We start from the raw sequence: 26984 nt of genomic DNA on the forward strand, positions 1-26984 counted from the left end.
GGTCAGCATGCAGAGGCTGGCCCACCCCTTTTCAGGTGTGTCCCTGGGATGGCTGCTGTCCTCATAAACAGCTTTGCTGACATCAGAAATAAGGCTTGGAATGGACACGTGTACTTGCTCTGCTTCTAAGAAGAGCACCATGCCCAACGATGGGGTCCACTGGCATCAATAATGATTACTAACCGAACACTCTACTGAGTTCTGTGTGTTAAGCACTTAGCAGACATTACCTCATGTGCTCTTACAATTCTTTACTCTGGTACCACTCTAAATCCCATCTTACAGACGAACGAACTGAGGCTCAGAGAGGTGAAGTGACTTTCATAAGGTCACACAGAGTGACAGAGAATTTCAAGCTGGGATTGTGCATTCCCACAGCAGTTCCCTTAACTAAGGCACCGGTTTGATGAGGCCACTGGTTTGAGGATTAGTCCCCTTCCTGATCCTCCTCTGTATGGGAAGACTGGGGCCATCCAGACTCAACAGCGGGCAGCTGTATAACGTTCTCATCAGCCCTTCTCCAGAGTCAGAGTTGAAGCAGCTCACCTAATCCAACCCTGCTGGTTTGAAATTGTGGGGAAGCTGAGATACAGAGAGGGGCAAGGTCATGTCCAACGTCACTCAGCTAATTTGTGGCACAATCAGTACTTGACTCAAAGTCACTGGAATCCAAACCCAGCACTTTTATCTCTCTCTTGGCTTCTTTCTTTCTTTCTTTCTTTCTTTCTTTTTTTTTTTGAGACAGGGTCTCACTCTATCACCCAGGCTGGAGTGCAGTGGCATGATCTCAGTTCACTGTAACCTCTAATCCCCAGGCTCAAGCAATTCTCTCACCTCAGCCTCCAGAGTAGCTGGGATTACAGGCGTGTGCCACCATGCCCAGCTAATTTTTATACTTTTAGTAGAGACAGGGTTACACCATGTTGGCCAGGCTGGTCTCAAATTCCTGACCTCAAGTGATCCACCCACCTCGGCCTCCCAAAGTGCTAGGATTACAGGCGTGAGCCACTGCACTCAGCCTGTTTCTTTGCTTTCTTTCTGAGAAGTAAGGACAGACTTTAGGACAAGTCATGAGTTAATAGTTTTTAGCTACTTTTTAAAGACGAGTCAAGGCACTGAGGTTTTCACAGGTATTATCCCATTTAATCCTCAAAACAAGCCTGGGAATTAGGGACTGCTATTATTCGCATTTTAGAGATAAGAAAACTGAGGCTCAGGGAGGTTGAGAAACTTGTCTTCTATTAAATAGTGGAGCCATAATGAAACCCAGCAGACTAATTCTAGAGCCAGTTTCTTCTCAGGCTGATCCAACAGCATCTGTGGAATTCTCCCATCAGAACATCTGCCTACAGGTGGAAGACTGTCAAATAACTGCAGAGGGCAGGGCTCAGGCCAGCACAGGTATGAGGAAGTGCAGCATTGCTTGGCCTTGATGTGGGTGTGCAGAGAGCCTAATGCACTTAAAGTATGTATAAGAACTTCAGATCTTGTCGAAAACCAGCTGTAGTTAAAACAATAATATTGATATGAACTATTACTTGTTGCACAACTTCCGTGTTGCAGGTTCTTTATGTGTATTGCCTCTGAGCCTTACAGCAACCCCATGTTAGGATACCTTCATGGTAACTTCATAAAGTTACCCAAAGTTTACAGCTGATGCAGTGAGACTTTGTGAGGTTAAGTGACTTGCTCAGGTTCCCATGGAGAATAAGTAGCTAAGCTGGGATTCAAGCAGGTTCTCAAAGCATCTGCCACTCTGTCTTCCTTGTTCCCTGCCGTTTGCTTCTCACTGGCAACAGTGAGGGCAGAAACCTCCTGGTGGAGGATTGAGGAGGACTGTAGTTACGCTCATCCCCTGGGCCTGTGTGGACCCACAGCATTTGGTATACGGGAACAGGGAGGGTTGGAACACAGTGAGCTTTGAGTGCGGCCAGAGGGAAGACTGATTCTAAAGTCAACTTGAACATGAACAACAAACTTAGGTTCTGTTTTTCCTTTCAGTTAAAAACAAACAAACAAACAAACAAACAAGAAAATGACCGGGCGTGGTGGCTCACGCCTGTAATCCCAGCACTTTGTGAGGCCGAGGTGGGCGGATCACGAGGTCAGGAGATCGAGACCATCCTGGCTAACATGGTGAAACCCCGTCTCAACCAAAAATAGAAAAAATTAGCCGGGCGTGGGGGCAGGCACCTGTCATCTCAGCTACTCGGGAGGCTGAGGCAGGAGAATGGCGTGAACCTGGGAGGCGGAGCTTGCAGTGAGCGGAGATCGCACCACTGCACTCCAGACTAGGTGACAGAGCGAGACTCCGTCTCAAAAAAAAAAAAAAAAAAAAACCCGAAACAAAACAAAAACAACCACCTCCGACTCTGCTGTTTGACAGGCTGGTATAAAAAGAGACAGGAGATGTCAGGTCCACTCTCTATTCTGTCACTAACACACTGGGACCTGCGGCAGTTCCTCCCCACCTGGGCCTGTCTTCCCAATATGCACAGTGGAAATGAAGAACTAGATCAGTGGTGTTTAAAACCTTTTTTTTTGGTGGTGGTATGGGGGTAGACAGCAAGCCTCTTTTTCAAATAGAAAGTTACATGGAAGCACAACATACAAACTGCTTTCAAGAGCAACTGCTTTCATTGACTCAGGCCCAGAACCTAGAACCTTGCCCCCCTCGGCCTCCATGTTGTCTCCCTGCTGCCCCTTCCCTGTGACAGCCACAGAGGCATCCCCCACGTACGCTAGGACTTGGAAGATCCCAGGTCGACAGCCGGGGCCATGTGGCTTCCTCTACATACAACATGTGCACTGGCCATGGACACTCCCTGTACAGAGAGGCTCATAAAGGGATGCGCATAGGCTCAAGACCTTCTCAGTTCTCCAGGCCCATTTGTCAGGGCCTTGGGTCATGGGCATGCTGTTGTCAAGTGGGTCTGAACGCTTATGCATGGGTGGTAGGGTCTGCGTTCTAAGGGGAAATTCCCACTCACTCCCGAGTGGCATGTGATGTGAGGCGTGGAGAGGAAGAGAGGTTTTATTTGCAAGTTCAAATAAAATGGGCTTAGCCTCCTTCAGGGATCCTGGAGAGAAAGAGCAGGTTTGGGGTTCTGTATAGGTCTCAATTCCGCCACACACAATAGCTGTGTGGCGTTAGGCAAGTTACTTACGCTTTCTGGGTCTCTGCTGTATGATCTCTAAAACACGAATAATGATGAGGATAATGATAATAATGGTGAGGATAATGATAATAATGAAGTGACTTCTTACTGTATACTTCCTATGTGCAGATGCTAAGTAAGTGCCTCTCGTGCATTATATCTGCAAAGCCTCATGATAACCATATTAGGTACACATTGTATTATCCACTTTGCCAAGGAGAAAACTGAAGCGTAGAACAGTTAAGCGGCTTGCCCAGGTTCACACAGCTATAGCTATCAAGTAACATAGCTAAGATGCAAACTCATGTTTATCAGACTCCAAAGCCTACATTTTCAGCTGCAACATTATCCCACCTTCTTCAAATAAAGCCTGCTTCAAATGGCTGTTTTGAGAATCATGAAAAACAATCTAAGCCATGATCACAGAGCTGGTATATAGTAGGTGCTCAGCAAATGAGTTCCCTTTCCTTATCTCCATGCTAACCAAAAGTCCCTGCAGACTTGAAGGAGTGGATGACTGTTTATAAGTTCCTCTTTTCCTAGCAGGTGAAAATAGGGCAAAGGAAGAGAATTCTGTCTGATCTCAGGAAAAATAACTTTTTTCCTGCAAACAAGCTATTTTTATTTTAATATTTAGACTGGGTCTTGCTATATTGCCCAGGCTGGAGTACAGTGGGGCAGTCATAGCTCACTACAGCCTCTAACTCCTGGGCTCAAGTGATCCTTCTGCCTCAGTCTCCCAAGTAGCTGGGACTATAGGCGATTGCCCCTACACCTGGCTAATTTTTTTAAAATTAATTTTTTGAAGAGACAGGGTCTTGCTATGTTGCCCAGGCTAGTCTTGAACTCCCAGGCACAAGTGATCTTCCTGTCTCAGCCTCCCAAAGTGCTGAGATTACAGGCATTAACCACTGTGTCTAGCCCAAATAAGCTTTTAAAATGACTGTTTACCAATCTATGTTCCATGGGATACTATTCCACATTGTTCTGTGTTCAATAAAGTTTGAGAAATGCTACATCCTCAACCCCGCTCTTGAACAGTTCCATTGTACATTAGCATATTAAAGGCACTGATAAATCCTGCTGCAAAGAGTTCCACCTAATTTAGCTTAACCCTGCCCGCCGCCATAATACATATTAGCATCTTTTTCTAAAGAACACACATGGAAGAGAAGCTGATTCTTGTCCATTTATGCACATAAGGCAATTAAGGGCCAGAAAGCTTTGGGTTTAGAGCTTAGGTCACATAGCTATCCAGTGGTAAATACTTTTGTAAATGAAGACTTATTCTCAAATCCATTGCCGAGGTGCAGGGTAGAGTGGCAAGTAAAAGAAGGAATCTCAAGTCAGATAACCTGAGTTTATATCTTGCCTCCACCATTCTTTAGCCTTGTGACCTTGAGCAGTTTGCTTAACCATCCTGGGCCTCAGTCTCCTCATCAGTTACATGAGGTAATATGATACATACCTCATGATGCTAGTTTGGGGAGCCAGTGAGTTAATACACGAGAAGTATTTAGAACAGCACCACGCATGAAGTTAGTTATCAGTATGCCTGTTGGAGTTTTGCATAAAAGGAAGTCCACCTGAATATACATGGTACTGGAGGCCTGCTGTTTGAGAGTGCCTGCTGCCTGCCGGGGCTCACAGGGCCTTGCTGGAGGGAGGCCGGGCCTTGGCTTGCAGCTCTGGGGAGGCCTGTTTTCCAGCCAAAGCTCTCAGGAGGTGAGAGCTCCTATCCTCCCTCCCCCACCAGCTCCAGGGCCAGGCCTCTTGGTGCTACCAGATCAGACAATATCCACATTTCTGTTTCTTCTCCCTGTCTCCTAAGCCCAGAGGAATCCTTGTTGGAATTGACAATTTGTGAGGCTAGATCGGTCTGGAAGAAAGAGCTGAAATAAGCAGTATAGCATCGTACAAAGAGTACCAGCTTTTGAGCCAGATAGTCCTGGCACCAAACCCAGGCTATGACACTTCCCACTTGCATAATTTTGGCCAAGTCACTTAATTCCTTTGAGTCTCAGTTTCTTCATTTGTAACACGTGCATAATAATGGTACCTACTTTCTAAGTGTGCTGTGAGATATGAATAACAGCTAATGTTTAATACATGCTTACTATATGCCATGCGCTGTTCTAGCAGCCAGGTATAGCTAATGTCATAATAGACAAGATACCTGCTCTCGTGGAGCTCAGTTCTATTAATAGAAGCGGTAGATACGACACAAGTAAAGAAATAAAAAAACAGATCAGAGTGTAATAATGTATATAGAGAAAATAAAATAGGTTAAGGGTCAGAGAATGAATAAAGTGGTCTGGGAAGGACTCACTGAGGCCCCGATATTTAAACTGAGATCTGACTGATAAGGAGTGAACTGTATGCAGCGATCTGGGGGAATAGCCTTCCAGACAGAAGGGACAGCCAGGCCAAAGGCCCTGAGGTGGGAGTAAGCTTGGTTTGCTTGAGGGACAGAAAGAAGGTCCTTATGATGCAGAAGGGGAGAATAGTATAAGATAAAATTATCCAACCCGACTATACACTTAAACGAATGAAAACCTATGTCCACACAAAAACTTGTGCCTGATTGTTGGTTCATAGCATTATTCATAAGAGCCAAAAAATGGGAACATCCCAAAAATCTATTAACTGATGAATGAATAAACAAAATGTGGCATATCCATACCATGGCAGCCACAGAAAGCAATGAAGTACCGAGACGCACATGGCAGACAACATGTATGAGCCTTGAAAGCACTATGCTAAGTGGAAGACACCAGACACAGAAGGCCACATATATGATTCCATTTCTATGAAATCTCCAGAAAAGGAAAATCAACAAAGGCAAAAAGTAAATGAATGACTCCAGGGGCTGAGGGGAGTGGAGAATGGAGAGTGACTGCTAGGGGGCACCCTTGGTTTTGGAATGATAAAAGTGTTCTGGGCTGGACGCGGTGGCTCAAGCCTGTAATCCCAGCACTTTGGGAGGCCGAGGCGGGTGGATCATGAGGTCAGCAGTTCAAGACCAGCCTGGCCAACATAGTGAAACCCCGTCTGTACTAAAAATACAAAAAATTAGCCAGCCATGGTGGCGGGTGCCTGTAATCCCAGCTACTTGGGAGGTTGAGGCAAGGGAATCGCTTGAACCCGGGAGGCAGAGGTGGCAGTGAGCTGAGATCACACCACTGCACTCCAGCCTGGGTGACAGTGGGAGACTCCGTCTCAAAATAAAATAAAATAAAAAATGTTCTGGAATTAGTGGAAATTGTTGCACAACTTTGTGAAGATACTAAAAACCACTGAATTGTACACTTTAAAAGGATACATTTCATGGGAAGTGGATTATATTTCAATCTTTAAAAAGAATTGGAGGGCTAGGCAGGGGCCAGCTTAGAAGTTAAACTGGATATTGGGGGGGTAGTACTACTGTTATGAATATTATGGAGGAGGATCCTAACACAGAGAGAAGATATGGAACTTGCCGGGGACCACACAGCTACAAATTGGCTGAGCCTGGCTTCAGAGCCCATTCTTTTATGTAAAACATTTATGTAGCACAGGGGCTGGTATCTGTCCATATAAACTCGATATATGGGGTTAGGGTTTCAGTTTCCGGATTCCCTTCCCTTGAGGCCTCCAATCTCACGTCTGGCCTCCACTTCCTGAGATGCGCCCTACCCAACCGCCTCATTCCAAGCAGAGAGACTAAGGACCTGGCATTCTTTTGTCCTGCCCTCTTAGGCAAGTCTACAGCAGCGACAGCCACATCCTCCTCGGTTGCTCATTAACTCTCTGCCAACACAGTCACACTGGAAATTCTGGTTTGCGGGCTGGGACTGGATAAGGGACCCCAGAGGAATCCAGAGCATGGATTAAGCTTTCTTCAGGCTTGTCAGGTGAGGCAGAGGGTTAAGCTGCCCCTCTACTACCAAGGACCTCCGCCCAGCCAGTGCGAGGCCAGATGTCCTGATGGGCAAAGGCCTGCAGGGCTGGGAAGAGCTCCGCCCACTAGGGTGTGGACACAGCCGCCCACCTCGGGATTGGCAGCACACAAAGGCGCTGGGCCAATAAAAAGCCACGCCTTTTTAAACAGATGCACTAAAGCTTAAGTGGTGATAATTATCTGCATATTGCTCCCCAAAGAAAAATGTAGCTGTTTGTTCTGTAGCCAGCCCATTAACTACGTTGGTGCCTACCTATCTCAAGGCCTGCATTTCTGGCAATCCTGTTCTGACAGAGCAGTCTGACCTTCAGTCACACCCCAACAGAACCAGGAGTAAGTAGTCTTTATTTTAGGGAAGGCCTTCATTGGTAATTTTTAACTTTTTAGGAGCTCCAAATTCCTTTAAGAATCCAACAAAAGGGGTCAACACTTGCCCAGAGAGAGGCACACACCACTTTTGCACTGAATTTCAGAAGGATACAAGTCAATAACCCTTGACTTTTGGCCAAAGGGGGGAAAACATCCTATATTTTTGAATGCATATTTTTTATTAAGGCAGAACTTCACAGAGAATAGTGCACAAATGTTAAGTGTGAGGATAGTGGGTTTTCATGTATGCATACACCCTTGTAACTACCATTCATGTAAGAGATGGAACATTTCCAGCTCTCAGAATGACCAAAAGAAATTCGGCAAGACTTTTTCATTTATTTATTTATTTTTTGAGACACAGTTTCCCTCTGTGGCCCAGGCTGGAGTGCAGTGGCGCAATCTTGGCTCACCGCAACCTCTGCCTCCCAGGTTCAAGTGATTCTTCTGCTTCAACCTCCCTACGAGCTGGGTTTATAGGCACGTGCCACCACGCCCGGATAATTCTTGCATTTTTCGTAGAGACGCGTTTTGTCATGTTGGCCAGGCTGGTCTCAGACTCCTGGCCTCAGGTAATATGCCCACCTCAGCCTCCCACAGTGCTGGGATTACAGGCATGAACCACGGCACCCAGCCAAATCATAAAATTTTAAAATTGTATGTTATAATTGGTTAAAAAAATACATAAAGTGCAGTTCAGAAGGGTGTAAAATGAAGGATAAAAGTACCCTGGCTATCCTACACACAAGAGGTAGTCACCACCATTAACAGATTCTGTGATATCCATCCAGAAATTACATATACATACCACAACACGGAGTCACATTATATAGCTTTTATTTCGGGTTGCTTTTCTCCTAGCAACTGACTTAGAGACTTTTTCATATTATACATATGAATATACTTATGTTTAGAATACTGCATCTTTTTGGAATATGCTAATGTATAAATATTCCTAGCTTATTTTGTTACGTTTCTACTGATTATCAGTAGAACAGCTTGTTTCCAGGTTTAAATATTATAAATTCTGTTGTGTGGACATTACTTCTTTATACAGTTTAGCCTGTAGGATAAACTCTGCAAGTGGAATTGCTGGGTTAAAGGATATGACTATTCAAAAGGCTTCTGGTAGGCTGAATATTCACATTCCCCACCCATGTCTTCATCCCTGAAACCTGTAAATTTGTCACCTTACATTGTAAAAGAGATTTTGTAGATGTGATTAAGTTAAAAATCCAGAGACAGGGAGAGTACCCTGGGTTTTCCAGGTGGACCCAATGTAATCACAAGGGTCCTTATAAGTGGAAGGCAGGTGGGTCGGAGTTAGCAGGGAAGGTCATGTGAGGATGGAAGCGGGGGTGGAAGTGATGTGGTCAAGAGCCAACAGCCTCTAGAAGCAAGAAACAGTGAGAAGCGAATTGTTCCCTGGTGCTCCAGAAAGAACCAGCTTTGCCGACACATTGATTCTCATCAGGTGACTAAGAGACTTACGTCTTTTGGTGTCCATAATTGTAAGATAATACGTTTGTGTTGCTGTTAAGTTGGCGGTAATTTGTTACACCGGCGTTAGGAAACAGGGCTGCACCCTCTCTCATTTTCACCAAGACAGTAGGAGAGTACTGGGTTCCCCAAAGTTCCCAAATAGACTCTTTAAAAATGTTGCCAGTTTAGAGCAGAAGTTTGAGAATCTGAGGCTGTCTACGACTCACTGTTTTCTGAAGAAGGCAAAACACATATATACGTGCCTGTAGTTTGTGAGTGCTCATGGATCCCCTAAGGTTAGAGCTTTCCTTTTAGGGTTTTGGGTTCCCCTTCCCTTGCCATCTCCCCCAAGGCAGCTGTGGTTCCCATCCATGGTTCCAGTGCAGAAGATCTCAAACTGCCAGGGCAGGAGGAGTCCTTAGAGATCATCTGGGGTACTATGCCCATTATAAAGATGGAGAAAAAGAAAAGCTGGGATGAGATGTGAGTTTCGTGACTCCCAGTGCTGTGTGTGTGTGTGTATTTGCCTACACATCCTCCTCTGCAAGGGAGGAGAAAGGACAGAGAAGCATCCAGGTCTGGGCTGAGGCTTGGGAGATCCCTCCTGTCACAGGTGAGTCCAGTTTTAGTAACCAGTCAACCCCAGGCAGTAAAGGCCTCCCACAGGCTCGTCTTCCCTCTTCTGGGCAGGGAGATGCACACATAGAAGACCTATCCAGAGACTCCTGGCCTCAGGCTTCAGGTCCTGAGAGTGAACTCTGGGTTCTTCGGAGCTAAAGAGTTTGCCAAGGAGGGGCTGAGATGGGGAACTTGATCTTCTCCCCACTGGTCTCAGGTGCGACCCTTTCCCACCTCTGGGCTTCCTGGGCTCTGCCATAGTCCCCTCCAGCTGGTGGTTTCTTCCTCATCTAGGCTTTTTGATTCCTGAATCTGTTGGAAATAGCTTTGGACTGAATGGGGATTAGGGGTGATCAAGATCTTCCAAGATATACTTCCACCTTCCCTGGGGAATCCTGAATGGAAACCCGAGTTGGAAAGGAGGAAACGGGGCGGTGACACCTGGCTGCAGAGGGTAAGAACAAGTGCCTTCAGCTGACCGAACCCTTTTCTCTCTATCAGCACCAGTTATTGATCACGGACGGTGTGCCGGGCACCGCGCCAAGGCAATTCGTACATACTATCATTCATTCCTTGTAACAACCCAAGAAGCGGGTATTATCACTGTTATTATTATTTTGCAGATAAGGAAAAAGATGCTCAAAGATTAAGAATTTGCTAGTTCCTGGCAGAGCTGGGTTTTCAACAACCCAGATCTTAACCAGTTACTCTCTTCTGCCTGCCTTCTTGGTTGAAAAGGGTTCCAAAAGAGAAAATTAACACCACGAAACCTCATGCTCAGCCCTGACTCTGTCCCTTTCTGTGTTTGTCCATGTCCCTCCTGCCTCAACCCTACCTTCATAGTCCTGTTTTCTGCAGCCCAATCTAGTATACCCATAATACTTACAGTCAGTGCCAGTTAGCCCTTTCCTCTCTTATGCCAGCTGCTGTTTTAAGGAAGGGTTTTTTTTTTTTGTTTTTTAGGGGAAGGAAACAGGGAGATATGGATTCATTTAGATGACATACATGGAGCATTTATGTGTCACCCGCTGTGAACGGCACTGGCACTATGATGGTGAGCAAGACAGGAAGTCCCTATACTCCTAGACTGTGTTCATTACATGATCACACAATTAACATTGAATTATAATTTTGATAAGAGGTAAGAAGGTCAAAGACAGGTGCTTAGAGAATATTTCACAGATCAGCTGGAACCCAGGCTTCCAGGAGGAAAAGGCATTATAAGGATGATAGAAGGCCTTGGTCTGTGAAGAGGGGGAGGTGGGGAGGGGGGAGGGGAAAGATGGTAGGGGGAGGGGAGCAGGCAGTGTGGTTGCTTGACCTCTGTTGTGTTCTAAGTCTGAGTCCTTGTGTATGAAATGGGGATGATATTTGCTCCTCAGGGAGGGGCGGAGTGATATGACATGAGAATATGTGGTAGCTAGTAGACAGGCTGCACCCAGGCTGCCCTGTCTACGGTCAGCCCCCTCCGCATTACAGTTCAACCCAGTTTACTTTCTCCAGCTCATTCCTGGGTTTGGCTTCTTGCCAGAAAGCCTATTAGAAAAGTTCCAACCAGGGACTCTTTGATTTCCTCTTTTCCTGTCAGTCTGAAACTCCAAAAGGCAGACATCCCTGGGTTTTATTCTGGCTAATGAAGGTAGAGTTTGGGGGCTGCATATTTTTCATTTGGATAGCATCTCACAGCGTATTTTCCCAGGGAAACTCTCCTCTATCCCTGTTCTGCCAGAAGCTGTGGGCTAGCCAGATAGTGATGTATCTGTCATCCCGCCGGACTCAGCCCAGAAAGAAGCCCAGGTGGAGAAAATAAGAGTAAATTAAACCATATGGGAAGTGAACTGGCTTTGGGGGCTGCTTACTCTTCTCCTTGCATAGAGGGGAAACAGATATGTCTTTATCCCTTTCCCACTGTGGGCTTTATTCTTTTTAGGGGTGCAGAATGCAGGTTGAGAGCCAGCCCCCTCCCAAAGTTTCTAGGGTCTGGGGCAGAAGTACCACATACCATATGTCTCCAAATAAAAGTTACATATCGCACCAATAAACTGTTTAAAAGATGCTCTATCTTCCTAACTTGACAAAGTAGACCATTATAACACAAAATAAGGTATATTTAAAGTCATGGTTTTTATGACTAGAAGCTGGCAAAAATATCAAAGATCACTGAATTTAATTATTGCATATTTCTGCGTGTTCTGTTTATGTGTCAGTGACATTTGAATAAAGACACTTGTAACTTACATGATTCTATGCATTTATTTTCCAAATCAACTTTGATTTGGAGAAACTGCTCTGATAAGGAGTTGCACCTGGAATTGTCAAGCAACATTTAGGTTCGTTTCTGAATCTAAAAGGCCTGTGGTAGGCTAAATAGTCACATTTAAGTATTCATTTTACCTACTACATTCACCTGTAATGAGGCCACATGTACAGAAAGCCCTCAATTAACATTGTGGAGAAGTTCTTGGAAACTGCAGCTTTAGGTAAAATATACAGGTCCTCGAATGTCGTCACTGGTTCTACATCATTTTGTTATAATGTTGATGAGGACAAAAAACGGCTTTTGTGTAGTTTCACTTAAACTTGTAGTTTCCAAGAACCTAGTGATAATTACTGAGACTTACTGAAAACAGTATCACAGAAAATTACAAATTATCTTCGCCTTATTGTATAAATATTCCTTATATTACAATTTTCTCTGTCTCTTAAAGCAGTATCTAGATCATACAGTATTTCTTGAACTGTTCTTTCAAATTTTTCAATTCTCAGATATTATAAGGAAACCTCTTTAAAAGCAGTATTTTCCTCACTTTGTTCTGACCTCCTTCAATCAAGATTATACCCTGACCTGTAATGGTCAAAAAATGGTTTATAAACAAGTTAGTTTGGGAGTACTTGCATGTGAATCTTCTCTATCATAGTCATTTGAAACATTTTTGTTTTATTGTTTCGGTTTCTTTATATTTCACTGGAATGCCATTTTTGTTGTATATGTCACATGCATTTTTATTTGGGAAAAGCAGTTTCTAAAACCTGTAATACTTCAGTTGTTAACGTAAATTAGGCAAGCGTAGATTCCTTTTTTGTGTGGTAATAGTAAAAATAGTTCATACTAAATAACTATAGATGGTGCTTATTCAAAATTATTTTTATTTTCTCCCAAGATCACAATTTCATTCTTTTTATTTCTTTTTAAAAATTTTTTCCCACAATTTTACTCTTTGAGGATCCTGTTTTACTTATTTAATGCATCTTTTACTTTTTCCAAACTAAATCTACTTTAATAGCATTTTGTCAACAGTCCTTTGAGTATGTGAAAGTGGTTTCAGTGTGAAATCTGATGTTTCATCAAATGTTCTCTTTTAGCAGATCCATAAAATATTTTAATCTTTTTCTAAAAATTGACATAATTCTAGGCACAGATATAACTGTGTCTCCTAGTAACAAATTTAAACTACATGCTGTATGTGGTAGAAAAAATACCCCCGGATTTTCAGCTAAGTTAATGCCATTTCCATGGGCTTGCCCTAACAGTCTTTTAAATAAATTCCTCAAGTGGAAAGTTGATTTTTTTTTTTTTCAGTTCTCCTTTATATGATTGTCTGTCTTTTCTCTTACCCAAGTGCCTCCACAGCTCATACTTCTCCACAGTTCTAGGGAGCGCTCATCCCTGATATTGGTGGTGGCACAATCCACAGACGTTTGCTGTGCTTGGATGCAGTAGCATTTTGTCTCAGGGATGTACACGAGGTATTAAAAAGATTTCATGGGGGCCTGAATGGTGTGTCACAGAGTAGATGTTTAGGATTACAGATTGCACTAAGCCAGCACTGAGCATTAGATGCTGAGTGACAGTGATGCCCACTGTTCTTTGATAAACTTATTGTGACCTTTAGGGCCTAGTGAAGTGTGGGGCTTGGGGCAGAAATGTGTTTAACCTAATCTAGACTGCGTGTTGATCAGGGCCACCATGTGTTGTTGGTAGATTACTTCTCTTGGTGCTCTCATGCTTCTCCCTCCATGTCCATGAGTTCAAATTCTCATTTTTTTAAAGTTTATTTTCAAATGAAACCTCTTCCATGAAGACCACCCTGATACAGGCCTCACCCTGTCAATCTTATCCCGCTGGAATATTTTTCTCTTTCCTTTGGTCTTCCAAAATATTTGATGTGGCCTTGTTAGGATCCCATAGGATAGAGTTACTGTACATGTTGTTACATATTTTAGTGGTGAAGAGCTTGGACCTGGATCCAAATTCACTAGACTTTGGATCCTAGCTTCATTCTTTATCAGCTGTGAGACATGTGCCTCAGTATCTTCATCTGTAAAATGGGAGTAAATAATAGTACTTATCTTCTACAAGTTTTGTGAGGTTTAAAGTGTTTAAAGCTCATTTTCTGATGGGTGGCATGGAGAAAGCACAATAAATGCTAGTGATTATTAGATTCATCATATTCTCCTTCACATTCTAATACAATGTGTGCATATTTTATCCCTGCTCTAACTCCCTAAGTTCCCTCAGGTCTGTGGTCATGATGGATTTTTTCCATTGTTCTTATTGTGGTAAAATATGCATAAAATCTACCATCTCAAATTTTTAACTGTACAGTTCAGTGATACTAAATTCATGTTATTATGCAGCCCTCATCAACATCTATCTCCAGAACTCTTCATCTTGTAAAACTGAAACTCTACTGATTAAATACCTTACTCCCCTCTCCCTAGCCCCTGGCAACCACCATTCTTTGTCTCTGTGAAATTGACTACTCTAGGTATCTCGTACAAGTGGAATCATAGTATTTGTCCTTTTGTGACTCACTTATTAGACTTAATGTCCTCAAGTTTCATCCATGTTGTAGTGTATGTAAAAATTTCCTTCCTTGTTGCGGCTCAGTAATATTTGATTGTATATATGAATATACCACATTTTGTTATCCATTCATCCATCAATGAACTCTTGAGTTACTTCCACCTTTTGGCCATTATATAATGCTGCCGTGAATGTGGGTATACAAATATCTGTCCGAATCCCTGCTTTCAATCCTTCTGTGTGTGTACCCAGAAGTGGAATTGCTGGATCATATGATAAACCTGCTAAGTTTTCTGAGGAACTGCCATGCTGTTTTCCATAGCAGTGGTACTATTTTGTATTGAACCAATGGTGCACAAGGGTTACAATTCTCCACATCTTCACCAACATTTATTTTCTCTTTTTTTGGTAACAGTCATCCTAGTGGATGTGAGATGATATCTTACTGTGGTTTTAATTTGCAGTTCCCTATTATTAGTTGAACTTGTCTTTATGTGCTTATTGGTCATTTGTATATCATCTTTAGAGAAATATCTATTTAAGGTCTTTGTCCATTTTTGAACTGGATTGTTGAGTTTCAGTGGTTCTCTGTGTATTCTGGATGTCACTCCCTTGTTAGACATATAATTTGCAAATATTTTCTCTCATTCCATAGGTTGACTTTTTACTCTCGTAATAGTGTCCTTTGAGGCACAGAAACCTACTTTTTGTGAAGTCCAGCTGGTCTTTTTTGTTGTTGTTGCCTGTGCCTTTGGTGCCACATCCAAAAAATCATTGCCAAATCTAATCTCATGAAACTTTTCCCGGTTTTTTTTCTAAGAATTTTATTGTTTTAGTTCTTATATTTAAGTCTTCAATCAATTTTGTGTTAATGTTAATATATGGTATTAGATAAGGGTCCAATTGAATTCTTTTGCATGTGGATATCCAATTTCTGAGCACCATTTGTTGAAAAGACAGTCATTTCCCTGTTGAATGGTCTTGGCACCCTTGTTGAAAATCATTTGACCGTAAGTGCAAAGATATTTTTCTAGGGTCTGTATTCTATTCCATTGGTCTATATGTCTGTCTTTATGCCAGAACCACACTGTTTTTAATACGGTAGCTTTATAAAAAGTTTTAATATCAGGAAGTGAGTCTCCCAATTTTGTTCTTTTTCAAGATTGTTTTGGTTATTGAGAGTCCCTTGAAATTCCACACGAATATTAGAATAGATTTTTCTATTTTCAAAAACATCACTAGTATTTTTACAGAGATTGCATTGAATCTGTAGATGACTTGGGATATCTTAATATCAAGTCTTCCAATTCATTAACATGGTGTATTAGTGTCTTTTCATGCTGCTGATAAAGACATACCCAAGACGGGAATTTACAAAAGGAAGAGGTTTAATTGGACTTACAGTTCTACATGGCTGGAGAGGCCTCACAATCATGGCGGAAGGCAAGGAGGAGCAAGTTACATCTTATGTGGATGGCAGCAGGCAAAGAGGGAGCTTGTGAGAGAAACATTATTTTAAAACCATCAAATCTCGTGAGACCCATTCACTATCATAGGAACAGCATGGGAAAGACCTGCCCCCATGATTCATTCATCTCCCACTGGCTCCCTCCTACAACACATGGGAATTATGGGAGCTACAAGATGAGATTTGGGTGGCGACACAGAGCCAAACCCTATCACATGATATGCCTTTCCATTTATTTGTGTGCTGTTTAATTTCTTTTAGCAGTGTTTTATAGTTTTCATTGTGCATGTCTTTCACCTCCTTTGTTAATTCCTGAGTATGTTATTATTTTTGATGCTACCAGAAATGGAGTTTTCTTAACTGCCTCTTCAGATTAGATTGTTCCTCATTAATGTGCAGGGATGCCACTTTTTGTGTGTGTTGACTTTGTATTCTGCTAATTTGAATTTGTTCTAACATTTTTTTGTGTTAAATATTTAACGTTTTCTACATAGAAGACTGTATCATCTGTGAACAGAGATCATTTTTCTTCCTTCCCAATTTGGGTGCCTGTAATTTTTTTTTTCCTAATTGCTCTGTCTAGCATTTCTAGTATTATGTTGAATAGAAGTGAAAGCAAGCAAAGCATCCTTGCCTTGTTCCTCATTCTAAACAAAATTTTGATCTTTTTCATCACTAAGTATTATGTTTACTGTAGATTTTTCATATATGGCATTTATTATTTTGAGATGAGATACTTTCTATTTCTAGTCCGTTTTTACCATGAAAGGGTGTTGAATTTTGTAAGATACTTTTTCTCCACCAATAGAGATGACCATTTGTTTTCTCTCCCCTTCATTCTGTTAATGCAGTATATCACATTGATTTTTCTTTTTGTATGTTGAATCATCGTTGAATTTCAGGAATAAGTCCCACTTGGTCATTGCTATGGTTTGAATTTGTGTTCCCATTCAAATCTCATGTTGAATTGTAATCCCCAATGTTGGAGAAGGGGCCTGGTGGGAGGTCATTGATCACGGGGGTGGACTTCCCCTTTCTGTTCTCATGATAGTGAGTTCTCATGAGACTCATGCCTGTAATCTCAGCACTTAGGGAGGCCAAAGCAGGCGGATCATGAGGTCAAGAGAATGAGATCATCCTGGCCAACATGGTGAAACCCCGTCTCTACTAAAAATACAAAAATTAGCTGGGTGTTGTGGCACATGCCTGTAGTCCCAGCAACTTGGGAGGCTGAGGCAGGAGAATCACTTGAACCTAGAAAATGGAGGCTGCAGTGAGCTGAGATTGTGCCACTGCACTCCAGTCTGGTGACAGAGCGACACTCCGTCTCAAAAAAAAAAAAAAAAAAAAAAAAAAAAAAATGTGTAGCACTTCCCCCTCCTCTCTCTCTCTTCCTCCCACTCTGGCCATGTAAAATGAGCCTCCTTTCTCCTCTTCCTCCATCATGACTAAGTTTCCTGAGGCCTCCCTAGCCATGCTTCCTGTACAGCCTGTGGAATCAGGAGCTGATTAAACCTCTTTTCCTCATAAATTACCCTGTCTCAGGTAGACATAATTTGCAAATATTTTCTCTCATTCCGTAGGTTGACTTTTCACTCCCTTAATAGTGTCCTTTGAGGCACAGAAACTTACTTTTTGTGAAGTCCAACTGGTCTTTTTTGTTGTTGCCCGTGCCTTTGGTGCCACATCCAAAAAATCATTGCCAAATCTAATCTCATGAAACTTTTCCCGGTTTTTATAGCAATGTGAGAATGGATTAATACAGACATGGCACATACTCATTTAAAAATGCTTCTTAATTCTGTCTGCTAATAGTATTTTGTTGAATTTTTGCATCAAAGTTATTGAGGGAGATTGGTCTGCACGTTTCTTGTGTCTTTCTCTGGCTTTAGCATCGTGAAGCAGATTCACTGCACTAGTTACCAGCTTGTCTGAGTCTTATGAGACAGAACACACACATATAACAAATTACATGAAGTGGGCTTGTTACTTACAGAAAAGCAGCAAGGGACAACAGAAACCTCACATTCATTATGATCTGGTCTTCCAAAGTTCAGAAAAGCTGCTCAAGGTGCATGGAGTCTCATCTGTGTGTGCTCCTTTTGCACTGCAACTGAGGCAACCTGGAATGTACCCCACCCTGGGTTTGATTTCCTTGGGGTGATATGACATACTGGGGTGACGTGACATGCTGAGTGAAAGTGTTGAAGGACATCTTGTCTCCGGAGGTGGGGACTGGATCAGGACCTGGGCGTTTCTGACTGGTTCCTCCCTGCGTCAGAATATTACACTCCCAGCACATTCTATAGTTATTATTGAACTACAAGTAAGAAAGAAGGGAGAACTGTGTCAGTCCAAGGCCACCCAGAGAACTGTCCTGCTGATATCAGGCCAATACTGGCTTCACAGAATGAGTTAGGAAATGTTCCCTTCTCTTCAAATGTCTGATAAAAGTTTGAGAATAATTGGTGTTAATTATTCTTTAAATATTTGGAATTTACCTGTGAAACCATCAGGTCCAGAGCTTTTCTTTATTGGGAGGTTTTCAATTGGTGGTTTAATCTCCTTACAAGTCATAAGGTCTATTCAGATTTTTTGTGTGTGTGTGTTTCAGTCTTGGTAAGTTTTGTGTTTCTAGAGAATTTGAATTTTCCAATTTCCCTTCTGTTTTTGAGCTCTAACTTCACCCTATTGTGGTTGGAGAAGATTATTTGTATGAAACTTTTAAAAATCAGTTGAGACTTTGTGGCCTAAGCTCTAGTCTATCCAGGAGAATGTTCCATGTGTACTTGAGAAAAACATATATTCTCTTGTTGGTAGAGTGTCCTATATGTCTATTAGGTCTAGTTGATTTATTGTGTTGTTCAAGTCCTCTATTTCCTTATGTCTGGTTGTTCGGTCCATTATTGAGAGTGAGATATTGAAGTCTCTATCATTGTAGAAACATCTATTTCTCCATACAGTTCAGCCACCTTTTGCTTCATATGTTTTGATTAGCTGTTATTAGGTATGTAAATGTTTATTATGTTATGTTTTACTGTATTGAATCCCTTATTAATATATAATACCTTTGTCTCTTATGATTCTTTTAATTTAAAGTCTATTTTGTCTGATATTCCCATCCCTGCTCTTCTTGGTTGCTATGTGCATGAAATATCTTTTCACTTTCAACCTATTTATGTCTTTGGATTCTAAAGTGAGTCTCTTATAGACAGCATATGGTTAGATCATTTTAAAAAATCTATTCTGCCCAACTGTCTTTTGAGTGAAATATGTAATGCATTTAAATTTAAAGTAATTACTGAGAAGGAGGGACTTCTGTCATTTTTTGTTTTTTTTTATATGCCTTATAACTTCTTTTGTCTTTTTTCTGCATTGTCTCTTATGTTTAATTTTTTAAATAGTGAAACATTTCAATTTCCTTATCTCCTTTTGTGTAAATTCCATAACTATTTTCTTTGCAGTTACTGTGAATATTACATTTAACATCCTAAAGTTATAATACTATAATGTGAATTTATATCAGTCTTAATAGCTTCAATAACACAAAAGTTCTGCTCATTTACAGCTCCATCCCCACTGCTGTCAGCTATTGAAGTTAAAAAATGCATCTTTGTACATTGTGTCCAAAAATGTAAACTAATAATTGTTTTAAAAAATGCATTAGTCTCTTAAATTATGTAGAAAACAAAACGTAGAATTACAAACTGACATTGCAATAACACAGTTGACTATTGAAAATGTGGGGGTTAGAGGTGCTGACATCAGTGGAGTCAAAAGTCTTCATACAATTTTGACTTCCCAAAAAACTTAGCTATTAGTAGCTTATTGTTAACCAGAACCATTACTGGTACCATAAACTGTTAACACATATTTTATATATATATCATATACTATATTCTTAAAGCGAGCAGGAGAATACAGAAGAGAAAATATATTTACTGTTCGTTAAGTGGAAATGGATCATCATAATGGTCTTCATCCTTGTCAACTATGTTGAGTAGGTTGAGAAGAAAGAAGAAGAGGACAGATTGGTCTTGCTGTCTCAGGGATGGCAGAGGCAGAAAGGTGGAGGAGGTGGAAGGAGAGGTAGGAGACACATGCATACTTGGTGCAACTTTACAAAACTACATTGTAATTTCTGACTTTCTTTTTTTTTTTTTTTTTGCTTTTGCATTTTTCTAAAAGTATTTCTATGTGGTACCAATCCTTCTTCCACCATTTGCTTTAGTTTCAGTGCCTGTATCATAGAAGGGTCCAATGTCAGAAAAGAAGTCAAAAGCAGTCTTGAAGAATCAAAACCCTTCTTCCAGATGGTCTAATGTCAATTTGTTTTCTGACGCAGCTACTTTTGCGTCTTCTTCCTCATTGCCTGGCCCTGGTTCTGAAGCACTCATCTCTAAGTCATCTTCTGTTAGTTGCTCTGGAGTGGCATCTATTGGTGCTTAAATTCCTCTAAGATCCAAGTCATATTCACAATCGCTTTCATGATTTCCTTGATTGTCTCTGTTGTAAATCCTGTGAAGTCATGCACAACATCTGGACAGGGTTTTCTCCAGTAGGAATTTATTATTTGGGGCTTGATGGCTTTAACAGATTTTTCTGTAATACTAGTGGAATCATGAATGGTGTAATCCTTCCAGACTTTCTTGATGTTCTATCAGGGTTCTCCTTGGTAGTGTCAACAATCCTTTCTGTAGAGTACCATGTGTAACGGGCCTCAAAGGTACTTATGACCCTCTGATCTAGAGAGATTGAATTAGAGATGTTGTGTTTGTGGTATTATTTCAGAGGGCTCTGTTCTGTTCCATTGGACTATATATCTGTTTTGGTACCAGTACCCAGCTGTTTTGGTTACTGTAGCCTTGTAGTATAGTTTGAAGTCAGGTAGTGTGATGCCTCTAGCTTTGTTCTTTTTTGGCTTAGGATTGTCTTGGCAACGTGGGCTCTTTTTTGGTTCCATATGAACTTTAAAGCAGTTTTTTCCAATTCTGTGAAGAAAGTCATTGGTAGCTTGATAGGGATGGCATTGAATCTATAAATTACCTTTTTTACAATGTTGATTCTTCTTATCCATGAGCATGGAATGTTCTTCCATTTGTTTGTGTCCTCTCTCTTTTATTTCATTGAGCAGTGATTTGTAGTTCTCCTTGAAGAGGTCCTTCACATCCCTTGTAAGCTGGATTCCTAGGTATTTTATTCTCTTTGAAGCAATTGTGAATAGGAATTCACTCATGATTTGGCTCTCCATTTGTGTATTATTGGTGTATAGGAATGCTTGTGATTTCTGCACATTGATTTTGTATCCTGAGACTTTGCTGAAGTTGCTTATCAGCTTAAGGAGATTTTGGGCTGAGATGATGGGGTTTTCTAAATATACAATCATGTCATCTGCAAACAGGGACAATTTGACTTCTTCTTTTCCTAATTGAATATCCTTTATTTCTTTCTCTTGCCTGATTGCCCTGGCCAGAACTTACAACACTATGTTGAATAGGAGTGGTGAGAGAGGGCATCCCTGTCTTGTGCCAATTTTCAAAGGAAATGCTTCCAGTTTTTGCCCATTCAGTATGGTATTGACTGTGGGTTTTTCATAAATAGCTTATTATTTTGAGATGTCCCATCAATACCTAGTTTATTGAGAGTTTTTAGCATGAAGGGCTGTTGAATTTTGTTGAAGGCCTTTTCTACATCTATTGAGATAATCATGTGGTTTTTGTCTTTGGTTCTGTTTGTGATTGACGATGTTTATTGATTTGCATATATTGAACCAGCCTTGCCTCCCAGGGATTGTGGTGGGATAAGGTTTTTGATGTGCTGCTGGATTCAGTTTGCCAGTATTTTATTGAAGATTTTTGCACTGATGTTCATCAGGGATATTGGTCTAAAATTCTTTTTTTTGTTGTGTCAATGCCAGGCTTTGGTATCAGGATGATGTTGGCCTCATAAAATGAGTTAGGGAGGATTCCCTCTTTTTCTGTTGATCTGAATAGTTTCAGAAGGAATGGTACCAGCTCCTCTTTGGACCTCTGGTTCAATTCAGCTGTGAATCCATCTGCTTCTGGACTTTTTTTGGTTGGTAGGCTATTATTGCCTCAGTTTCAGAGCCTGTTATTGGTCTATTCAGGGATTTAACTTCTTCCTGGTTTAGTCTTAGGAGGGTGTATGTGTCCAGGAATTTATCCATTTCTTCCAGATTTTCTAGTTTATTTGTGTAGAAGTGTTTATAGTATTCTCTGTTGGTAATTTGTATTTCTGTGGGCTTGGTGGTGATATCCCCTTTATCATTTTTTATTGCATCTATTTGATTCTTCTCTCTTTTCTTCTTTATTAGTCTTGCTAGTGGTCTATCAATTTTGTTGATCTTTTCAAAAAACCAGCTCCTGGATTCATTAATTATTTGCAGGGTTTTTGTGTCTCTATATCCTTCCATTCTGCTCTGGTCTTACTTATTGCTTGCCTTATGCTAGCTTTTGAATTTGTTTGCTCTTGCATCTGTAGTTCTTCTAATTGTGATGTTAGGGTGTCAGTTTTAGATCTTTCCTGCTTTCCCTTGTGGGCATTTAGTACTATAAATTTCCCTCTATACACTGCTTTAAATGTGTCCCAGAGATTCTGGTATGTTGTCTTTGTTCTCATTGGTTTCAAAGAACATCTTTATTTTTGCCTTCATTTCGTTATGTACCTAGTAGTCATTCAGGAGCAGGTTGTTCAGTTTCCATGTAGTTGAGTGGTTTTGAGTGAGTTTCTTAATCCTGAGTTCTAATCTGATTGCACTGTGGTCTGAGAGACAGTTTGTTATGATTTCTGTTCTTGTACATTTGCTGAGGAGTGCTTTACTTCCAACTATGTGGTCAATTTTGGAGTAAGTGCAATGTGGTGCTGAGAAGAATGCATATTCTCTTGATTTGGGTGGAGAGTTCTGTAGATGTCTATTAGGTCCGCTTGGTGCAGAGCTGAGTTCAAGTCCTGGATATCCTTGTTAACTTTCTGACTCATTGATCTGTCTAATGTTGACAGTGGGGTGTTAAAGTCTCCCATTATTGTGTGGGAGTCTCAGTCTCTGTGTAGGTCTCTAAGGGCTTGCTTTATGAATCTGGGTGCTTCTGTATTGGGTGCATGTATATTTAGGATAGTTAGTTCTTCTTGTTGAATTGATCCCTTTACCATTATGTAATGGCCTTCTTTGTCTCTTCTGATCTTTGTTGGTTTAAAGTCTGTTTTATCAGAGGCTAGGATTGCAACCTCTGCTTTTTTTTTGTTTTCCATTTGCTTGGTAGATCTTCCTGCATCCCTTTATTTTGAGCCTATGTGTATCTGTGCATGTGAGATGGGTCTCCTGAATACAGCACACTGATGGATCTTGACTCATTATCCAATTTGCCAGTCTGTGCCTTTTAATTGGAGCATTTAGCCCATTTACATTTAAGGTTAATATTGTTATGTGTGAATTTGATCCTGTCATTTTGATGTTTGCTGGTTATTTTGCTCATCGTTTGATGCAGTTTCTTCCTAGCATTGATGGTCTTTACAATTTGGCATATTTTTGAGGTGGCTGGTACCGGTTGTTCCTTTCCATGTTTAGTGCTTCTTTCAGGAGCTCTTGTAAGGCAGGCCTGGTGGTGACAAAATCTCTCAGCATTTGCTTGTCTGTAAAGAATTTTATTTCTCCTTCACTTATGAAGCTTAGTTTGGCTGGATATGAAATTCTGGGTTGAAAATTCTTTTTTTTTTTTTTTTTTTTTTTTTTTTTGAGACCGAGTCTCGCTCTGTCGCCCAGGCTGGAGTGGAGTGGCACGATCTCGGCTCACTGCAAGCTCCGCCTCCCGGGTTCACGCCATTCTCCTGCCACAGCCTCCCGAGTAGCTGGGACTACAGGCGCTCACCACCACGCCCGGCTAATTTTTTTTTTTTGTATTTTTAGTAGAGATGGGGTTTCACCATGTTAGCCAAGATGGTCTCGATCTCCTGACCTCATGATCCGCCCACCGTGGCCTCCCAAAGTGCTGGGATTACAGGCTTGAGCCACCACCCCTGGCTGAAAATTCTTTTCTTTAAGAATGTTGAATATTGGCCTCCACTCTATTCTGGCTTGTAGAGTTTCTGCTGAGAGATCTGCTGGTTAGTCTGATGCGCTTCCCTTTGTGTGTAACCAGACCTTTCTCTGACTGCCCTTAACATTTTTTCCTTCATTTCAACTTTGGTGAATCTGACAATTATGTGTCTTGGAGTTGCTCTTCTCAAGGAGTATATTTGTGGCATTCTCTGTATTTCCTGAATTTGAATGTTGGCCTGCCTTGCTAGGTTGGGGAAGTTCTCCTGGATAATACCCTGAAGAGTGTTTTCCAACTTGGTTCCATTCTCCCAGTCACTTTCAGGTACACCAGTCAGACATAGATTTGGTCTTTTCACATAGTCCCATATTTCTTGGAGGCTTTGTTCGTTTATTTTTACTCTTTTTTCCTCACTTCATTTCATTCATTTGATCTTCAATCACTGATACACTTTCTTCCACTTGATCGAATGAGCTACTGAAGCTTGTGCATGCATCACTTAGTTCTCACGCCATGGTTTTCAGCTCCCATCAGGTCATTTAAGGTCTACTCTATGCTGTTTATTCTAGTTAGCCATTCATCTAATCTTTTTTTGAAGGTTTTTAGCTTTTTTGTGATGGGTTCGAACATCCTCCTTTAGCTCAGAGAAGTTTGTTATTACCGATCATCTGAAGCCTTCTTCTCTCAACTTGTCAAAGTCATTCTCCGTCCAGCCTTGTTCCGTTGCTGGTGAGGGAGCTGTGTTCCTTTGGAGGAGAAGAGGTGCTCTGATTTTTAGAATTTTCAGTTTTTCTGCTCTGGTGTCTCCCCATCTTTATGGTTTTATCTACCTTCGGTCTTTTATGATGGTGACATACAGATGGGGTTTTGGTGTGGATGTCCTTTCTGTTTGTTAGTTTTCCTTCTAACAGTCAGGACCCTCAGCTACAGGTCTGTTGGAGTTTGCTGGAGGTCCACTCCAGACCCTGTTTGCCTGGGTATCACCAACGGATGCTGCAGAACAGCAAATGTTGCTGCCTCTGGCAGCTTTGTCTCAGAGGGGCATCCAACCATGTGAGGTGTCAGCCCCTACTGGGAGGTGCCTCCCACTTAGGCTACTCAGGGGTCAGGGACCCACTTGAGGAGGCAGTCTGTCCGTTCTCAGATCTCAAACTCCACACTGGGAGAACCACTACTGTCTTCAAAGCTGTCAGACAGGGATGTTTAAGTCTGCAGAAGTTTCTGCTGCCTTTTGTTCAGATATGCCCTGTCCCCGGAGGTGGGGTCTACAGAGGCAGGCAGGTCTCGTTGAGCTGCGGTGGTCTCCACCCAGTTTGAGTTTCCTGGCCGCTTTGTTTACCTAGTCAAGCCTCAGCAATGGTGGATGCTCCTCCCCCAGCCTCACTGCTGCCTTGCGGTTTGATCTCCGACTGCTGTGCTAGCAGTGAGCAAGGCTCTGTGGGTGCAGGACCCACCGAGCCAGGTGTGGGATATAATCTTCTGGTGTGCCATTTGCTAAGACCATTGGAAAAGCACAGTATTAGGGTGGGAGTGTCCCAGTTTTTCCAGGTACCGTCTGTCGTGGCTTCTTTGGCTAGGAAAGGGAATTCCCCGACCCCTTGCGCTTCCCAGGTGAGGTGATGCCCTGTGTTGCTTCCGCTCACACTGTGTGGGCTGCACCCACTGTCCAACCAGTCCCAATGAGATGAACCTGGTACCTCAGTTGGAAATGCAGAAATCATCTTTCTTCTCCGTTGCTCATGCTGGGAGCTGTAGACTGGAGCTATTCCTATTCGGCCATCTTTGAACCGTATCCATGTATGCCTTTCTTCTAGCAACCCTGTACTCATATGAAAGCTGCATTTTCAATATGAGATAAAGTATTTTGTACAGAGAACAAGGTTTTTCATGCCTGCTGGCATAGCTGCAGCTTTAGCTTCATTATTTTACAGTGGTCCTAATGTAGGATTCATTTATCTTGAAGTGGTGGACAACCCCAGCTGCAGACCTCAGTCTATACATATCAAGTAGTTCAACTTTTTCTTGTAATGTCATGACTTTTCTCACCTTCTTGAACACTTCCAGCATCACTAGTGGCATTTTGTATGGGCCTCAGGTTGTTACTCAAGTTTTACAATATTTCACTAAACATAAGGAAAAATACGTGAGGACTGCCGGAGATCTTTTTACTGCTACATGCAATTTACTAGAGGGACAAACTGTTCACATGGAGATGCATAGCATCACACAACATTTTAAGCAGATACTCACCACACTTGGTCTCACTGCAACAGCAACAGAAAGTATCTATGAAATTATTACAACAGTACAGTATGTACTCCAGTTAATTTTATGCAGTTGTGGTTTAATACTACATCTTTATTTACATTTCTCTTGATTGCAAATAGCACAAGTATGGCATGTAAGTGTGTGTGTAAGTTTTCATAAATTTTAACTTTTTCTAATTTATATTTTATGGTAGTAAATGATAAAATAGCACCTATTTATAGTTTATGTATTCATAACATTTACTTTTTTATATTTCTAGACTATGCAATTCATCTGTGATTATTTTCAAATTGTTGCAAATCTCCAAAAAGTTTTTCAAATTTTTTTTTTTTAAATCCACATGTGGCTGGGCATGGTGTCTCACGCCTGTAATCCCAGCACTTTGGGAGGCTAAGGAGGGTGGATCCCTTGAGTCCAGGAGTTTGAAACCAGCCTAGGCAATATGGCAAAACCCTGTCTCTACAAAAAAAAATTAGCCAGGCATGATGGCACATGCCTGTGGTCCCAGCGACTTGGGAGGCTGAGATAAGAGGATCACCTGGGCCTGGGAGGTTGAGGCTGCACTGAGCCATTATTGCACCACTTCAATCCAGTCTGGGTGACACAATGAGACCCTGTCTCAAAAAAAAAAAAAAAAAAAAAAAAAAAAAAGTAAAAATCCACATATAAGTGGACCCATGTTGTTCAAGGGTTAACTGTACTAGCTTTTGGACTAGTAATAATTTTTAGTCTCTTAAATCATGCAGGAAATGAAGAATATGGTTACAGATCATTCTTACAAGAATATTAGCTTTAAAACTTGCCCATGTGTTTACCTTTG

General features: G+C 41.6%; 2 protein-coding genes across 2 annotated transcripts in view; both read left to right on the forward strand.

Moving 5' to 3' along the window:
* The window catches only part of MED7 (mediator complex subunit 7), a 437050-nt gene that overhangs the window by 121619 nt on the left and 288447 nt on the right, over positions 1–26984 (forward strand). The window lies entirely within an intron of this gene.
* FNDC9 (fibronectin type III domain containing 9) overlaps positions 1–26984 on the forward strand; it is a 110726-nt gene that overhangs the window by 4224 nt on the left and 79518 nt on the right. The window lies entirely within an intron of this gene.

Source organism: Macaca thibetana, chromosome 6 (assembly GCF_024542745.1).
Source record: "Macaca thibetana thibetana isolate TM-01 chromosome 6, ASM2454274v1, whole genome shotgun sequence".
NCBI classification, from domain to species: Eukaryota; Metazoa; Chordata; class Mammalia; order Primates; family Cercopithecidae; genus Macaca; species Macaca thibetana.